At 40.6% G+C, this 17,436-nt stretch overlaps 1 protein-coding gene across 1 annotated transcript in view; it reads right to left on the bottom strand.

The window, feature by feature from the left end:
• Positions 1-17,436, bottom strand: part of DTNBP1 (dystrobrevin binding protein 1) — a 321,745-nt gene that overhangs the window by 236,867 nt on the left and 67,442 nt on the right. The gene's annotated exons all lie outside the window — the stretch shown is intronic.

A 17,436-nucleotide genomic window follows, 5' to 3' on the forward strand; every position in this document is an offset into this window, starting at 1 on the left:
AGTGCGAGTTGATATAATGACTGAACTGAGTTACAGCAGGATTAAACCCCAAAACAAAAAATGTACTACATTGCAGCTTACCAAACATAAGATGGTGTGGCTGTATCAGTTTTCTTTTCTTTGGCTTTTTTACCTCTGATGAGGAGAGCTACAATATGTTAAATATCATATCAACATCAGTGAGCTGGCATCTTCAAGCAGAAAGATGACTTTGGCGCACAGTTAGGAGGGCCACAATATGCCTTAACTTATGTATCAATATTAGTGGTCTGGTTTCTCCAAGAAAAAAGGCGATGTCGGCTCATGCTGAGGAGTGCCGTAATATGCCTTATCAATGTCCCATATCAACATCTTAATTGGCATTTTCAAGCAGGAACGGTGACATTGGCTCACAATATGGCACCACAGTAGTTGTAGTAGAAAACACTGCAGTAGCAAGGTTAAAAGCATGCAATGAAACAAAATATTTTGGCACTGTGATTATATAAAATGCTTAGATAAAGAATGTGCTGTAGAAATTTAAGCCTGCTTTAAAACTTATTTTGAAAAGAGAGTCCACCTAAAACTGATATTTTAGCCTACTGGATCCATATGTCAAAGAACCAATAAAATAAAAATGTACATAGTACTATACAAATATTTTATCATAAAAAATAAATTAATTTAAAAAAAAAAGCTTTGCATAGTACTGAAACCTTACAGAGCTCTAGTGTTCATCTTCACTGGAAAAGCAGACACAGACATCTAGTGGTAATAATTGAAACTGCATTGACATTTGCACGCCATAATCTAGCAACAGACAGAATATCTTTTAGGGCATAAATGTATACAGGTCATGAGCTATGTATTATTGAAGCTCACAAGTTTTGCTATCACTCTTCATTTTGCGTGTAATCTTTTTTTTTTTTTTTTTTTTACGCTACCCATAACAAAAATAGGTAAAATGAAATAATTGAATGAATTACTTAAATCAACATATAACCATTAACAAATAAGTCAAAAGTCATGCATGGTTCTGTATTTTCTCATAAACATCCCCCAAATCAAAAATATAGAAATAGGCTTAATTCACAAAGCTTTGCAAAAGGATAAGTGTCTTTATATTCAGCCACATCTAATGATAATTGACAATTTGCAATCACTAGTCTGATAAAAAAAAAAAAACTATGCTTAGAGGCTAATAAGCTGCCAACAATCCACTGACATATAGTGCAAAAAACATAACAATAATGTGGCGCTCAGAATGTGAATAAAATCATAAGAATATGAACCTGGATTGACCAAGGTATAAAATGAATAACAAGTGAATAAACACCCAATAATGAAAATGTATAAAAAAAAAAAAATAGCGAGTGAAAAAATGGGTGAAAAACAAAGCAATGTGCAAAGTTACTCAAAGTTCATAGGTGAACATCATAGAATAGTCCATCTTGAGGAATCAATCACATAAAAAAAGTCTCTTGTGCTGTTCAAGGTGAATAAAGACTAAAGCCTCATACATGATCGAATTTTCGGCAGGGAATTGTGTGATGACAGACTGTTGGCCTAAAATCCGACTGTTAGTACGCTCCTTCAGACAAATGTTGGATAGCAGGCTAGTAAATTTTCGTCAGACAACGGTTTGTTGTCAGATTTTCGTATCGTCTGTACACAAGTCTGTCACACAAAAGTCCAAAGTACAAACACGCATGCTCGGAATCAAAGCTCACTAAACACGACATTAGCAGAAGGTGCCCAAAGGGTGGCGCTCAAAAGCTGAAATTCCACATAGTACGTCACTATGTTCATGTTTGTTGGCCAACAATTGTGTGCCGTTAGTATGCAAGACAAGTTCCTGGCACACGCCCTTCGGACAAAAGGTCTGACGCTCTGTTGGCCAACAATCCGATTGTGTGTACGAGGCTTTAATCTTTAAAGTGCAGTCAACAAATAAGGGCACGCTTACCAGAAATGATGGACTCCTATACCATATGGCATATGAGTTAGACAGGCAGTCATGAGGGAATACCTCAGCAGGATCCAACATGAGAAAGATCGATATTTAGAAGATAAGCCCCATTCGGTGTTGAGGGAGAGGCTCCAACATCAAAAGGCACACTCCAGAATGTGCGGTAAACCACATCAGATTTTGAGGTAATCCGTGGGGATATGCATAAAACAAACCACCAACTGCACATAGTGTGACACTTACACAGGTGTACTGCAAGCAGAGCAGCAGAGATCGACATCAGTGTTGATCTCTGCTGCTCTGCTTGCTGTACACCTGTGTAAGTGTCACACTATGTGCGGTTGTTTGTTTTTTTATGCATATCACCAAGGATTACCTCAAAATCTGATGCGGTTTACCGCATATTCTGGAGTGTGCCTTTTGATTTTGGAACCTCTACCTCAAAACCGAATGGGGCTTATCTTCTAAATATTGATCTTTCTCGCGTTGTATCCTGCTGAGGTATTCCCTCATGACTGCCTGTTTGACTCACATGCCATATGGTGTAAGAGTCCATCATTTCTGGTAAGCATGCCAACCATATTTGTTGACTGCACTTTAACCAGTTCTGGACCAGCCGCTGCAGTTATACTGCGGCAGGTTGGTCCAGCTGCGTGAAGCATTGTAGCTGTAAATCGCGATGAGTCCCTGATTAAGTTTTCTGGCCGCTTGTCTATCAAACAGTATCTTCCCAGCAAGCGTGTCAGATACGGGGACAAGATGTATAAGCTCTGTGACAGGGCAACAGGCTATACATATAGTTTTATGGTTTACGAGGGAAAAGATAGTCATGTAGAGCCGGAGAACTGCCCAGACTACATAGGGAGCGCTGGTAAGATAGTGTGGGATTTGGTGTCACCCTTATTCGGAAAGGGGTACCACTTATAAGTGGACAATTATTAAACAAGCGTGTCACTTTTTAGTCACCTTTTTGATTATGGAATTTTCGCATGTGGCACTGTGCGATCTAATCGCCGGGGCTTTCCCCGACGGCTTGTAGGATCCCGAGTTAGACGGGGGGAGAGAGCCTGCTTGAAGTGTAATAATTTGTTAGCAGTAAAGTGGAGGGATTCACGGAATGTTTTTGTTTTGTCCTCGCTTCACGCAGACACGGCAGTCCAAATTCCTACGGCGACTGGTGTTGTGGAGAAACCCCTCTGTGTCCACAAATACAACCTTAACATGGGGGGGTGGACCTCAACGACCAGTTGTTGGCGCCGTACCTAATTGCCCGTAAGGCCAGGCGCTGGTACAAAAAAAGTGCCTATTTATTTATTTCAGTTGGCTTTGCTGAACGCTTTTGTGCTATACAAAGCTTCAGGACGGACTGGATCCTTCCTTAAATTCCAGGAAGAGATCGTGAGAGCCCTTCTGTTTCCAGGCGGTGCTCCTGCCCAACTTCCCAACACAAATGCAGTGAGCCGGCTGCATGAGAGGCATTTTCCTTATGCCCTCCCTGGTATCCCTACCCGAAGAACACACCAAAGAAGATGTTGTGTCTGCAGTAAACGCGGATTTAGGCTTGACACCCGCTTTTATTGTCCCCTCCTGTCCTGACCAACTTGGTCTCTGCATTGGTGAATGTTTCAAAGGCTACCACACACTAGTTGAGTATTAGCGTAGGGTACAGCACCACACAGTCCTAGGCACACTAACACAGGGTCTCGGGGTCTCGAAAGATGTGATGGCCACAAAAAACAAATACACAAAAAAATATAAAAAACAAAAAATCCAAAAATAGTTGTGGTTGTATTTTTCTTCTCTCTCTCTCTATTGTTCTCTCTCTTATGTTCGCCCTTAGAAAGTCTGAAAGGGGTCCTGTACGTGATTAGACTGCCAAAAGTTCCACACATGTGGTATCCCCGTACTCAGGAGAAGCAGCAGAATGTATTTTGGGGTGTAATTCCACATATAACCATGCCATGTGTGAGCAATATACCATTTAGTGACAACTTTGAGCATTTTTTTTTTTTTGTCATTTTTCAATCACAAAAAAATAAAATATTCAATGAGCTCAACATGCCTCTCCTTGGGGTGTCTACTTTCCAAAATGGGGTCATTTTGGGGGGGGGTAGTACTGCCCTGCCATTTAACCACTTCCCACCCGCCCTATAGCGGATTGACATCCGGGAAGTGGTTCTGTTATCCTGACTGGACGTCATATGACGTCCAGCAGGATAACATGCCGCAGCGCGCCCCCGGGGGCGCGCATCGCGGTGATCGGTGGAGCGGTGTGTCAGTCTGACACACCGCTACACTGATCTTGGTAAAAAGCCTCCGGCGGAGGTTCTTTACCACGTGATCAGCCGTGTCCAATCACGGCTGATCACGCTGTCAATAGGAAGAGCCGTTGATCGGCTCTTCCTCACTCGCGTCTGACAGACGCGATTAGAGGAGAGCCGATCGGCGGCTCTCCTGGCAGGGGGGGTCTGCGCTGATTGTTTATCAGCGCAGCCCCCCCGCAGATCACCACACTGGACCACCAGGGATCGCCACTAGGACCACCAGGGAAGGGGCAACATGTGGATGGCCAGGTATGTACCCCACGGCCATCCACATGTGCCCAGTGTGCCAAATCTGTGCCAATCAGTGCCCACAAATGGGCACTGATTGGCACCATTATGTTGCAGTGATGCCCAGCAACGCCACCCTTAGGGGCATCACTGCAAACAAGCAGTGCCACCCATCAGTGTCCATTTATGCCACCTGTCAGTGCCCATCCGTGCCCATCAGTGCCCATCTATCAGTGCCCATCCATGCCCATCTGTGCCAACTATCAGTGCCACCCATAAGTAACCATTAATGCCACCTATAAGTGCCCATCAATGCCACCTATGAGTGCCCATCAGTGCCGCCTATAAGTGCCCATCAGTGCCACCTATGAGTGCCCATCAGTGCCGCATACCAGTGCCACCTATCAGTGCCCATCAGTGCCGCCTATCAGTGCCCATCAGTGCCGCCTATCGGTGCCCATCAGTGCCACCTCATCGGTGCCCATCAGTGCCACCTCATCGGTGCCCATCAGTGCCACCTCATCGGTGCCCATCAGTGCCCGTCAGTGCAGCCATATCAGTGCCCGTCATTGAAGCAGAAAACGTACTTATTTACAAAAAAGTTTTAACAGAAACAAAGAAAAACTTGTTTTTTTTCAAAATTTTCGGTCTTTTTTTATTTGTTGCGCAAAAAATAAAAACCGCAGAGGTGATCAAATACCACCAAAAGAAAGCTCTATTTGTGGGAACAAAATGATAAAAAATTTGTTTGGGTACAGTGTAGCATGACCGCGCAATTGTCATTCAAATTGCGACAGCGCTGAAAGCTGAAAATTGGTCTGGGCGGGAAGGTGTCTAAGTGCCTGGTATTGAAGTGGTATTAAGCACCTCAAGAAATGAAATAGGCAGTCATAAAATAAAAGCTGTGTAAATTCCAGAAAATGTACCCTAGTTTGTAGAAGCTATAACTTTTGCTCAAACCAACAAATATACACTTATTGACATTTTTTTTTTACCAAAAAGACATGTGGCTAAATACATTTTGGCCTAAATGTATGACTAAAATTCAGTTTATTAAATTTTTTTTATAACAGAAAGTAGAAAATATTTTTTTTTTCTAAATTTTCGGTCTTTTTCCGTTTATATCACAAAAAATAAAAATCGCAGAGGCAATCAAATACCATCAAAAGAAAACTCTATTTGTGGGGAAAAAAGAACGCAAATTTCGTTTGGGTTCTGTGTAAAAAATTCAAGTGCTGAAATGATATTTGTAATAAATAGTGATTGAAAAATAACTCAATAATTAGGCTGCATTCATTCTTAAGTGTTCAGACACCCTGAAGTAAATAGTGATATTATTGATAATGATGCCCTCCAATTAACTTTACAATCTGTGCACAGTTCCTCTAAAATCCTGCAAATCCCACTAGTGTTACTGGTGGTGATAAACCAGATCTATAGTATATAACATATGTGAATATATAGCATATGTGAATACAAATTCCAAAATTTCATATAGTTAGACTGCATCTAAGTGCAGATCTAAACGAATAAGTGGATGACATGTGAGTAATCTCAATATACAAGTGGTATAGATAATAAATATAATAATAAATCTCTAGCCAAATTCATAAGCTGTAATAATATCTGGAAATGCAAAAAGGCAAAGCAGCAAAACTCATAAAGATAGGGCTTGTATGATAATATTGCATCCAAATAGCTATGCCCCAAAAACAAAGTTAATAGTGTCCAATTACAAGTAAAGTGTGAGTCCGTTTGTTTCTTAGACCACTCTTAAATGTTGCTTGTGCTTTACATCTCTTTCAACTTTCAGTTGGTTCATGTAAATTAAAGAATATACATCATTGCGCAATGATCAAGGATAGCATAAAGTAAATGCTCAAAAGTAATGCACTCACATATCCCTGGTTGTTGTTAAGGCACACAATAAAAACAATCAGCCGCTGTGAGCGTGACTCCTCAATACCGCTGCTACCGTGCTAATGATTAGCAACTGTAGTCCTGTCACTAGCTCCTCCCACACGTTACGTCACAGACCACGTGACTTTCTCAAGGATGGCCCTGAGACGCCAAAGCCTCCATATTTAAGCCTGTTAACGTCTCGGTTGCCATAGTGACATCGGTTATCATATCAACTATACAGCCATCTCCAAATAACTTTATTAAAAAACATATTGCTCACGTATAACATCAACCACTTACCGACCGGCTCCTGTACATATACGTCGGCACTTTGAAGGTGGATATCTCGGTAACGGCAGCAGCTGCTGCCACAACCGAGGTCTCCATCTTTACAGGAGCCGGTCGTGTTTCCCATAATGGTGGTCTCTGCGGCGGATTCGCCATGAGATCACCGTTATGGGCATCGGGAGAGGTGCCACCCCCTCCCGCCGCTTACCGGAGCCGTCGGTAGCGGTGGAGGCGATCGGGACCTGTCACTTCCTGGGTATGGAGACGAGTGAGGCTAAGATGGCGCCCACCCGTCTCCATACCATAGGAGTGCGGAAGCGACGTCATAACGTCAGCTCCGCCCATTTGTCTTAAAGGCATATTTTTTTTTTGTCATTTTTTTTAAACGACGATTTCTTTTTTTTTTTGCATTTTAGTGTAAATATGAGATCTGAGGACTTTTTGACCCCAGATCTCATATTTAAGAGGACCTGTCATGCTTTTTTCTATTACAAGGGATGTTTACATTCCTTGTAATAGGAATAAAAGTGATCCAAATTTTTTTTTTTTAAAAAAACAGTGAAAAAATAAATAAAGTAAAATAAATAAGAAAAAAATTTTTTTTTTTTAAAGCGCCCTGTCCCCACGAGCTCGCGCGCAGAAGCGAACGCATACGTGAGTAGCGCCTGCATATGAAAACGGTGGTCAAACCACACATGTGAGGTATCGCCGTGACCGGTAGAGCAAGAGCAATAATTCTAGCCCTAGACCTCCTCTGTAACACAAAACATGCAACCTGTAGAATTTTTTAAACGTCGCCTATAGAGATTTTTAAGGGTAAAAGTTTGACGCCATTCCACGAGCGGGCGCAATTTTGAAGTGTGACATGTTGGGTATCAATTTACTTGGCATAACATTATATTTCACAATATAAAAAAAAATTGGGCTAACTTTACTGTTGTCTTATTTTTTTATTCAAAAAAGTGATTTTTTTTCCAAAAAAAGTGATTTTTTTTCCAAAAAAAGTGCGCTTATAAGACCACTGCGCAAATGCGGTGCAAAAAAGTATTGAATTGACAGCCATTTTATTCTCTAGGGTGTTAGAAAAAAACAATATATAATGTTTGGGGGTTCTAAGTAATTTTCTAGCTAAAAAACCTGTTTTAAAACATGTAAACACCTAAAATGCAAAATGAGGCTAGTCCTTAAGTGGTTAAAGATCAATATTCAGACTTGAATAAAGAATATGGATAAAAAACGGCAGTAATATATCAAGCAAATTCCCTCTAGCGGCAGTTACTGATATTGCACATACCAAAACCATCGTATTTATGGGATCCTTATAGGCTGCCATAGATCTATTTAAAAATGACATAAAAATTATGAAAAAAATCTCTAATACATAGAAAATAAAACCTAGATCTTTACAATAATAAAAACAAAAATAAATGGAATGGAAGTACGGTACCTTAAAAATCACAATTAGCAAAGAGATACCTTCTGATGATAACAATTTCAAATGATTATTCATAACTAGTAAGTGATTACACCTATATCATGTTTAGGTCCCGACTCCATAAATGAGCTAGCAAACATGACTATATAGTAGGGGAATAAACTAGATAAATTAATTATGTTAAAAACCAAAATCAAATACACCCCAGATATAAAATCTAATTATCCGATATAAAACAATTAAGGTCAAAGTCAATATTGAGGCCCCAAAGCGTGAGAGTGCATATCTCAAATATCCACCTGGATTCATTTTTACTTAATTCTCTTATTTTGTTGGAGCCCCTCCAGTGTAATTTATATCTAACAATTGCCCAAAATTTTAAGCCTGTGGTGTGATCCCACAAGCTTAACATTTTGGGCAATTGATAGATATAAATCACACTGGAGGGGCTCCAGTGTGATTTAAAAGGGGCTTATCAATTCTTCAGGCTTATGAATGGTTTTCCCCTTGTGGTGAGCACTCTATAATTGCTCTTGTGAAGTCTTCTCTTGATTGTAGACTTTGACAATGATACACCCACCTCCTGGAGAGTGTCCTTCGCGTGTCTGGATGTTGTGAATGGGTTTTTCTTCACCATAGGAGGAGGATCCTGCAATCATCATCACGGTTGTCTTCCGTGGACGCCCAGGCCTTTTTATGTTGCTGAGCTCACCAGTGCGTCCTCCTTTCCTCAGAATGTACCAAACTGTTGATTTAGCCACTTCTAATGTTCTCTGCTATCTCCCTGATAGGTTTGTATAGTTTTTGAAGCCTTGCAATGACCTGTTTCACTTGCATGGGCAGCTCCTTTGAATGCATGATGTAGGTTCACAGCAATAGATATAGGAGGAGCCCACACCTGGCCATGAAACAGCTTTTGATTCAATTGTCCAATTACTTTTGGTCCCTTAAAAGGGGGGGGGGGCTATTCTTAAGAGCTGTAATTCCTAAAACCTTCCTCCGATTTTGATGTACATACCCTCAAATTAAACCAAAGAGTGTACACTTTCAGCCCATATCCATTCTATAACTATAGTTTGAATATGTTTTGGTAAATACCTGAAAAAAAAATCTAAAATTGTGCCTGCATCCAAATATGTATGGACCTAACTGTAAATACTCCAGATGATATAATTGTTACACTTTCATGTGGTCTGAGGAAGCAGATGTGATCTGCGAAACATGTAACTGCCATTTCAAAACTCTGCAGTAATTGGTGAAAAGAAAGTCTGCGTTTTAATGTCAACCTTTTTTATTCGAACCCTTAGGGGTGATTGTTATTGTATATAAATATTATGTCACGTGTTTATGGTGTTACTGGTGATTGTAATAACTTAGGATTGGTTTTATGCCCTGAAATGGTTTTTAGTTAATAAAAAATTACATATTTTTATAGGTTTAGGTGTATGAATTGCTTATGTAGATTAAGAGAATAACTTTAAACTCCCACTTTTTGAAAAAGGAATTGGAAAATCCACCATTGTTGGAATGTGGTGTTCATATGTACAATAGGAGGACACATTCTGTTCACAGGATCCATATTTTACCAAGTACTGTATGCTAGATGAGCATGGGTAGGACTGGACTGCAAGGGCCCATTCACACTGTTTGATAAGTGTTAATATGGGTTTTTAAAACTACTGCAGCCACCTTACCCAAAGGCTGGCACACTGTAATATATTGAAGTTTTGTTCTTGGGTTTAGACATACTTTTGATATGAAAAAAAAAAAAAAGAAGTACAGTATTTTGTATACATCAGTATGTTTTAAACTGCAAATCATTTCCTATGAATTCTAGGTAAACCGCAAACTATACATTTAAAATGCATACACTTGAAGAGTGCAATGTGCTGACATTCTGCTGTTGGGACATGCTTTATAACTCATGTTGGAATCGTCTACCGGTACTTTCTTTAGCCATAACGCACTGGGCTATGGAGGTATGTAGGATGCAAACACTACATATTCCCCTTTGTAGATGCATAAGCTGTATGGTGGTAATGCGCCACTGTCTACTTTGGCAATATTTCTTGAATTCTTATTTAAAGATTGTTTGTGTTTCTCCATGGAGAACTCTGCTTAGTCCCAGAGTTTTTATGCTGCCTCCCTTTTTCGCATTGTAAATTTGCGGTACATTTACAGATATCAACTCACGCTGATGGCTGACCACTGCAGTCTGCTTTCATGGAATGTTCATGGGCTGGGAACCCCCCCTCAAAACATACCCAGGTCTTTACCATTGTCCAACAATCACAGGCCAAAATTTTCTGTTTACAAGAAATGCCTATGGCTAAAGAGCATAGTGATCAGTTAAAGAAACCCTGGATTCAATGGGCTAGCCATTCAATGCATACCTCCTTTTCCAGGGGAGTGTCTGTTGGTGCACCACTCCGTTCAATCGGATGTTTTTACATGTTAACACTGACTCTGAGGGTAGATTTATTTTTGTATATGCAAAACTTTATTCTTTACCATTTGTGCTCATTGGCGTCTACAATCGACCACCTGCTACATTACAGTTTCTGGGAGAAGCTTTTGTTTATGTCGTCAAGTATCCCGATGCCTAGGTTTTACGTATGGGAGAATTTAATCTCTTACTGGATCCACTCTTGGACAGGCAAGGGGGCCCCCCTCATTCTTTCTCCCCTGGTCCATCCGCTTTTAACCATTGCCTTACCATTGAAACTGGATGGGTAGACCTATGGTGATACACTTACCCCCACTCTAGAGCATAATCCTGGTCTATGCCAAGCAGACGCAGTCTTTCTCATATTGATATGGTGTTGGGGAATGGTAAAGTTCTCCCTAAATTGCACTCTGTCTCCCCAGGGGCTGTCTTTATTGGTTGGATTAGCAATACGCCCAGTTGGATATCAACTAGTGTGGAAAATACATCCCTTTTGGCTGTTCTTGATCAGATCCTATTACCGTATTCCTGACCGGCTGACGGTTTTTCTGGAAGCTCATGGGGAATCCCAAGTGTATGGCATATTCTGGGACACATTTAAAGCTTAAATATGAGGGCCACTGAAAGCCACCATCTCTTTTATTAACCTTGCTTCTAGACAGGAAGATGTCAACCTCACTACAGCTTATACCCAGGCTGGGGCAGATTTCATATCGGATCCAACCTCAAACAATCATATACGTTGGGAAACTTTATCCCACTTTTAATCTAACCATATGATAGCTAATGCTAAGTGTAAAATGTTTTTCATGAAACAAATGTTTTGTGAATAGGCCAGCCAATGTAATAAAACGTTGGCATATATTGCATGGCAGCAATTGTCTAGTATAGTAATTCCCAAGGCTAGATCTGGCACTGGGGTGTTGGTCCACATGGTTAATGAGGTACGTTCCTTTTTTATTTTTATTTCCTTTATGACAATCTATAAGCCTCATCCCTAACTTGCTCAGGAGAGGATATTGAGGACTATTTATCTGACTTAACCTTGTCTTCCCTCACAACAGACCATGTCAATCTCTTAAAGACTGATATCACTAAAGACGAAATGAAAGATGCTATTGTGTCTTTGGCTGCCGGGAAGGCCTCTGGCCCAGATGGTATCCCCTTAGAGGTATATGCTCCCTACGTAGACATTATAGCACCTGTTCTTGTCCCGGTGTTTACTGAGGCCACAGAATATACCACCCTCCATGTATGCTGCTACAGTGGTCCTTAGCCTTAAACCTGGTAAAGACCCCACCGTTTGTGCATCATATAGACAGTTATCCTTACTGAATATGGATTATAAAATTCTGATGAAACTTCTTGCAATGAGGCTACATAAGGTGATATTGTCTATTATACATAACAACCAGACTATGTTCATACCAGGCAAGTCTACTCTTATTAACATCTGTAGAATGTAACTTATAGCCCAGCTACAAGATTTTTTTTTTTTTTTACCCAATACTAATGTTTTAGTATCCTTAGATGTGACTACAAACTTCAACTTTACCGAATGACCTTTCCTGTTATTAGCCCTGAAATTGTTTTTGGATTCTCTGACAAATTTAGGACATAGATATCCATGTTGTACGTCCACCCATGCTCCAACTTATTAGTAAATGGTTTACTATTTCCCTCCATTTTGCTACAAAGTAGAACACTACAGGCATGTCCCATCTCCCCTATTTGCCATAGCAATTGAGAATTTTGCCCTGAGATTCTGGCAGTCCTCCTGCTTCTTGGCCATTACTTTGAGTGGCAGAACTGACTGCATATTCCTTTATGCTGACATTATTTTATGTGTGACTCAAATATGACCCCAACAGTGGCCATGCAGATTAATAATACTTTTGGTTCTTTCTCACCTTGCAAGCTCCTAACCTGGCAGGCTTCCCACTTCGACTAGTCATCTATTTCAAATACTAGGGGAATATTATTACAGTGAATCCTTCTGATACTTTAGCAGCTAATGTTGACCCCCTTATGAGTTATGGCAAACAAAAGTGGCAAAGTGGGCCAAACTTCCTTTGTCCGTAATGGGAAGAATCAATTTAAATAAAATGGTTCGTCTTCCCAAGTGCTTGTATGTCTTATCGCATTATCCTGTTGGTCCGAATACATTTTTTAAATCATTACATTTTCAATTTACCACATTTAGTCGACTGTTCAGCGCTAATTGAAGCTTTCTACACTACAACACCCTATGTGGCATGGCGCTCCCAGATATCTACCTATACCATTTAGTTGGTCAACATTTGACTTAGTGTGTGTCACTGGTGACATTGAATATAATGGAAACTCATTTGCGCTCGATACTACAGCTGACTCGATTGTTGGTTAGTCTGGAAGCATCACTCACCGATCACCCTTGAGGAAATTACCTTTTTTGATTCTAGCATTATCTGTGTGGCGCAAAGCTAAAAAGATTACCTCATATTCTGAGATTCCTTTAGAACTACCGCTCTGGAATAATCCGATGTTTGACCAATTATACACTTTTATTGATGCTTCATTTTGGCAAAACAGGGGTATTCTGAACCTTTCAAATACAGGTGCACTGTAACCTTCTGCATATGTATTTTTACAATTATTTACAATTACGTCAAGTCTTGCAGACCAAATCTGGAACACATTTTCTAATATCCAATTATTCTCTTATTGTACTCCCAACTACTGAATGGCAAAGTGGGAAAAACACCACTGCCTGTTAAGACTAAATGGCAATCACTGCTTTCAAATATATCAGACGAGGATTGGAAAGAAATAAAAAAGGTGTTCCCTGCAATTAACAACAGCTTATCCAATTATATATTATCCATCAAACTTCTCTCACCCCATTTTGTCCATTTGCCATGGGTAGGATTGTCCACCTCTAACTGTTGATGTGCACCTCTAACTGAGATGTGCACAACCTAGTGCAGATTTCATACAGTATTGCACAAAACTGAGTACATCCCTCACCTTTTTGTAAATATTTTATTATATCTTTTCATGTGACAACACTGAAGAAATGACACTTTGCTACAATGTAAAGTAGTGAGTGTACAGCTTGTATAACAGTGTAAATTTGCTGTCCCCCCAAAATAACTAAACACAGCCATTAATGTATAAACCGGTGGCAACAAAAGTGATTACACCCCTAAGTGAAAATGTCCAAATTGGGCCCAAAGTGTCAATATTTTGTGTGGCCACCATTATTTTCCAGCACTGCCTTAACCTCTTGGGCATGGAGTTCACCAGAGCTTCACAGGTTGCCACTGGAGTCCTCTTCCACTCCTCCATGATGACATCACAGAGCTGGTGGATGTTAGAGACCTTGTGCTCCTCCACCTTCAGTTTGAGGATGCCCCATAGATGCTCAATAGGGTTTAGGTCTGGAGACATGCTTGGCCAGTCCATCATCTTTACCCTCAGCTTCTTTAGTAAGGCAGTGGTCATATTGGAGGTGTGTTTGGGGTCGTTATAAATGTTGGAATACTGCCCTGCAACCAAGTCTCCGAAGGGAAGGGATCATGCTCTGCTTCAGTATGTCACAGTACATGTTGGCATTTATGGTTCCCTCAATGAACTGTAGCTCCCCAGTGTCGGCGGCTCTCATACCGCACCAGACCACGACACCCCCACCACCATGCTTAACAGTAGGCAAGACAAACTTGTCTTTGTACTCCTCACCTGGTTGCCACCACACACGCTTGACACCATCTGCACCAAATAAGTTTATCTTGGTCTCATCAGACCACAGGACATGGTTCCAGTAATCTATGTCCTTAGTCTGCTTGTCTTCAGCAAACTGTTTGTAGGCTTTCTTGTGCATCATCTTTAGAAGAGGCTTCCTTCTGGGGCGACAGCCACGCAGACCAATTTGATGCAGTGTGTAGCATATGGTCTGAGCACTGACAGACTGACCCCGCACCCCTACAACCTCTGCAGCAATGCTGGCAGCACTCATACGTCTATTTCCCAAAGACAACATCTGGATATAATGCTGAGCACGTGCACTCAAATTCTTTGGTCGACCATGGCAGGGCCTGTTCTAAGTGGAACCTGTCCTGTTAGCCCCTGTATGGTCTTGGCCACCGTGCTGCAGCACAGTTTCAGGGTCTTGGCAATCTTCTTATAGCCTAGGCCATCCTTATGTAGAGCAACAATTCTTTTTTCAGATCCTCAGAGAGTTCTTTGCCATGAGGTGCCATGTTGAACTTCCAGTGACCAGTATGAAACAGTGAGAGGGATAACACCAAATTTAACACACCTGATCCCCATTCACACCAGAGACCCTGTAGCACTAACAAAACACATGACACCACGGAGGGAACATGGCTAATTGGGTCCAATTTGGACCTTTTCACTTAGGGGTGTACTCACTTTTGTTGCCAGCGGTTTAGACAAAAATGTGAGGGGTGTACTCACTTTTGTGAGTTAATATGTAATATGGGCCTGCCCATTTATATCCAGTTATTGGAAGCAAATTTTAGGTTTGCTCTCCTCCTTAATATCACCCCCTATTCCATTTACCCCGGAGATCTGCCTATTAGGACTACTTGGTGAGGAAAGTTGGTCCAAACATAACAGGATTTTCCTGTGCAAGACATTTATACTAGCAGTAAAACAGAAAATCCTATATGAGAAATTAGTGTACGAGGGGTTTGCCCTCCTAAATATCATAGATCTGGGACATCTAGTGTAACTCAGAAGGTACTCTGTATAAAAACCAAAGCATGAAGGCATTTGTCTTTTATGAACATGTGCGTGTGTGACGCACAAAACTAATGCAAAGAAGTGTAATGGTTTACTCATATGAAATGTGAGGCAGTGTGGTTTAGGATTTTATAATGGTTTGTTAGCTGTTTACTGTCATTCTATGGAACCTATGTACCAATTCTGCCTTCTCTTGCCACAGTCTTGTATTCTGTATTTGTAATTCTCATGCAATAAACAGATTAAAAAAAATAAAAAATAAAATACCGTAAGTAGTGACCCAATAACACATAAGGATTAAAAAGTGTTTTATATACCTGCATTGAGTTTAGTTTTATTGATATATCCAGTGCATTTTTGCTTATTTAAGTATATTCTTTTTCTAAATATGCCAAGTTTGCATCTTCTTCTAAAATTGACCACAGACGTTCTATAGAGGACCTGACCCTTTAAGTTCTGCGCGGGCACAGATACTTTCATACACGCTCTGAGGGCCAGTTCACAGCACATGCAGTCAAGTGCATTTTTTCTGCATCAAAAACGCATGGAAAGTAGATTATATGGTTTTCAATGGCCTAGTTCACACAGTGCTTGCAGTTCCAGGGTGTTCCAGTTTCAGAAATAAAAGTAGAATATGTTGCATTTTTCCTACACTGGACTGTACTGGAACACACATGTCCTTATTTAAAGGTTAAGAAAAAAAAGGGGGGGGGGAATGCACTGGACTGCATCAAATACCCACCAAAAAACACATATGCAGAAAAGCATCTGTAACACATCTGGACTGCGTTTCTATGGTGCGGACTGGCCCTAAGGGATGCGTTCCAGATGCTTTTCTGCATGATCAGTTTTGATGCGTTCCAGTGCGTTTTTGATGCAGTCCAGTGCATTTTCCCTACTCTTTTTCTTAACTGCTTCACCCCCGGAAGAGTTGGCTGCTGAATGACCAGGCCATTTTTTGCGATTCGGCACTGCATTGCTTTAACTGACAAGTGCGCAGACGTGCGGTGCTGCACCCAAACAAAATTGATGTCCTTTTTTCCCCACAAATAGAGCTTTCTTTTAGTGGTATTTGATCATCTCTGCGGTTTTTATTTTTTGCGCTATAAACAAAAAAGAGCGACAATTTTGAAAAAAAAAAAAAAAAAAAAACACCACAATATTTTGTACTTTTTGCTATAATAATTATCCCCATTTATTTAAAAAAAGCTATTTTTTTCTCGGTTGAGGCTGATATGTATTTTTCTACATATTTTTGGAAAAAAAAAAAAAAAAAAAAAAAAAAAAAAATCGCAAAAACATATATAGATTGGTTTGCGCAAAAGTTACAGCGTCTACAAAAAGGGGATAAATTTATAGCATTTTTATTATTATTTTTTTACTAGTAATGGCGGCGATCTGCGATTTTTATAGAGACTGCGACATTATGGTGGTCACATCTGACACTTGACACATTTTTGGGACCACTGGCATTTATACAGCGATCAGTGCTATAAAAATGCACAGATTACTGTAAAAATGTCACTGCCAGGGAAGGGGTTAACACTAGGGGGGATCAAAGGGTTAACTGTGTTTCCTCTCTGTGTTCTAACTGAAGGGGGGATGGGACTGTCTAGGGGAAGAGATAGATCGCTGTTCATACTTTGTATGAACACACGATCAGTCTCTTCTCCTCTCAGAGAACCAGGATGAGTGTGTCAGTAGCGATCGCGGGAGACCAGCGTGACCACCGGACACTCGCATCGGCCACAGGGCACACTGGCCACAGGGCGAAGCGACGTTACATAACGTCGTTTCCCCCAGCTGGTCGGCAAGTGGTTAAAGGACATGTGTGTTCCAGTGCGTTTTTAGTGTATTCAGGTGCGTTCCAGTGCGTTTTACAGCATTCTAGTACAGTGCAAAAAAAAATGCAGCATCTTTTACTTTTTTTTCTGGAACTGGAATGCACTGGAACTGCAAATATTGGTGTGAACTATGCCACTGAAAACCATATAACCTACTTTCCATGCAGATGGTTCAATAAGTAACTCTATTGTTTATTAGACAAGACAATATAATGGGCATCAACCAAAAACAAAAAAACGCAGTGAAGTAAAATAACGCGTGTTCCTAAAAAGAGCAT

The sequence above is a fragment of the Aquarana catesbeiana genome, linkage group LG05 (genome assembly GCF_042186555.1).
Source record: "Aquarana catesbeiana isolate 2022-GZ linkage group LG05, ASM4218655v1, whole genome shotgun sequence".
Classification (NCBI taxonomy): domain Eukaryota; kingdom Metazoa; phylum Chordata; class Amphibia; order Anura; family Ranidae; genus Aquarana; species Aquarana catesbeiana.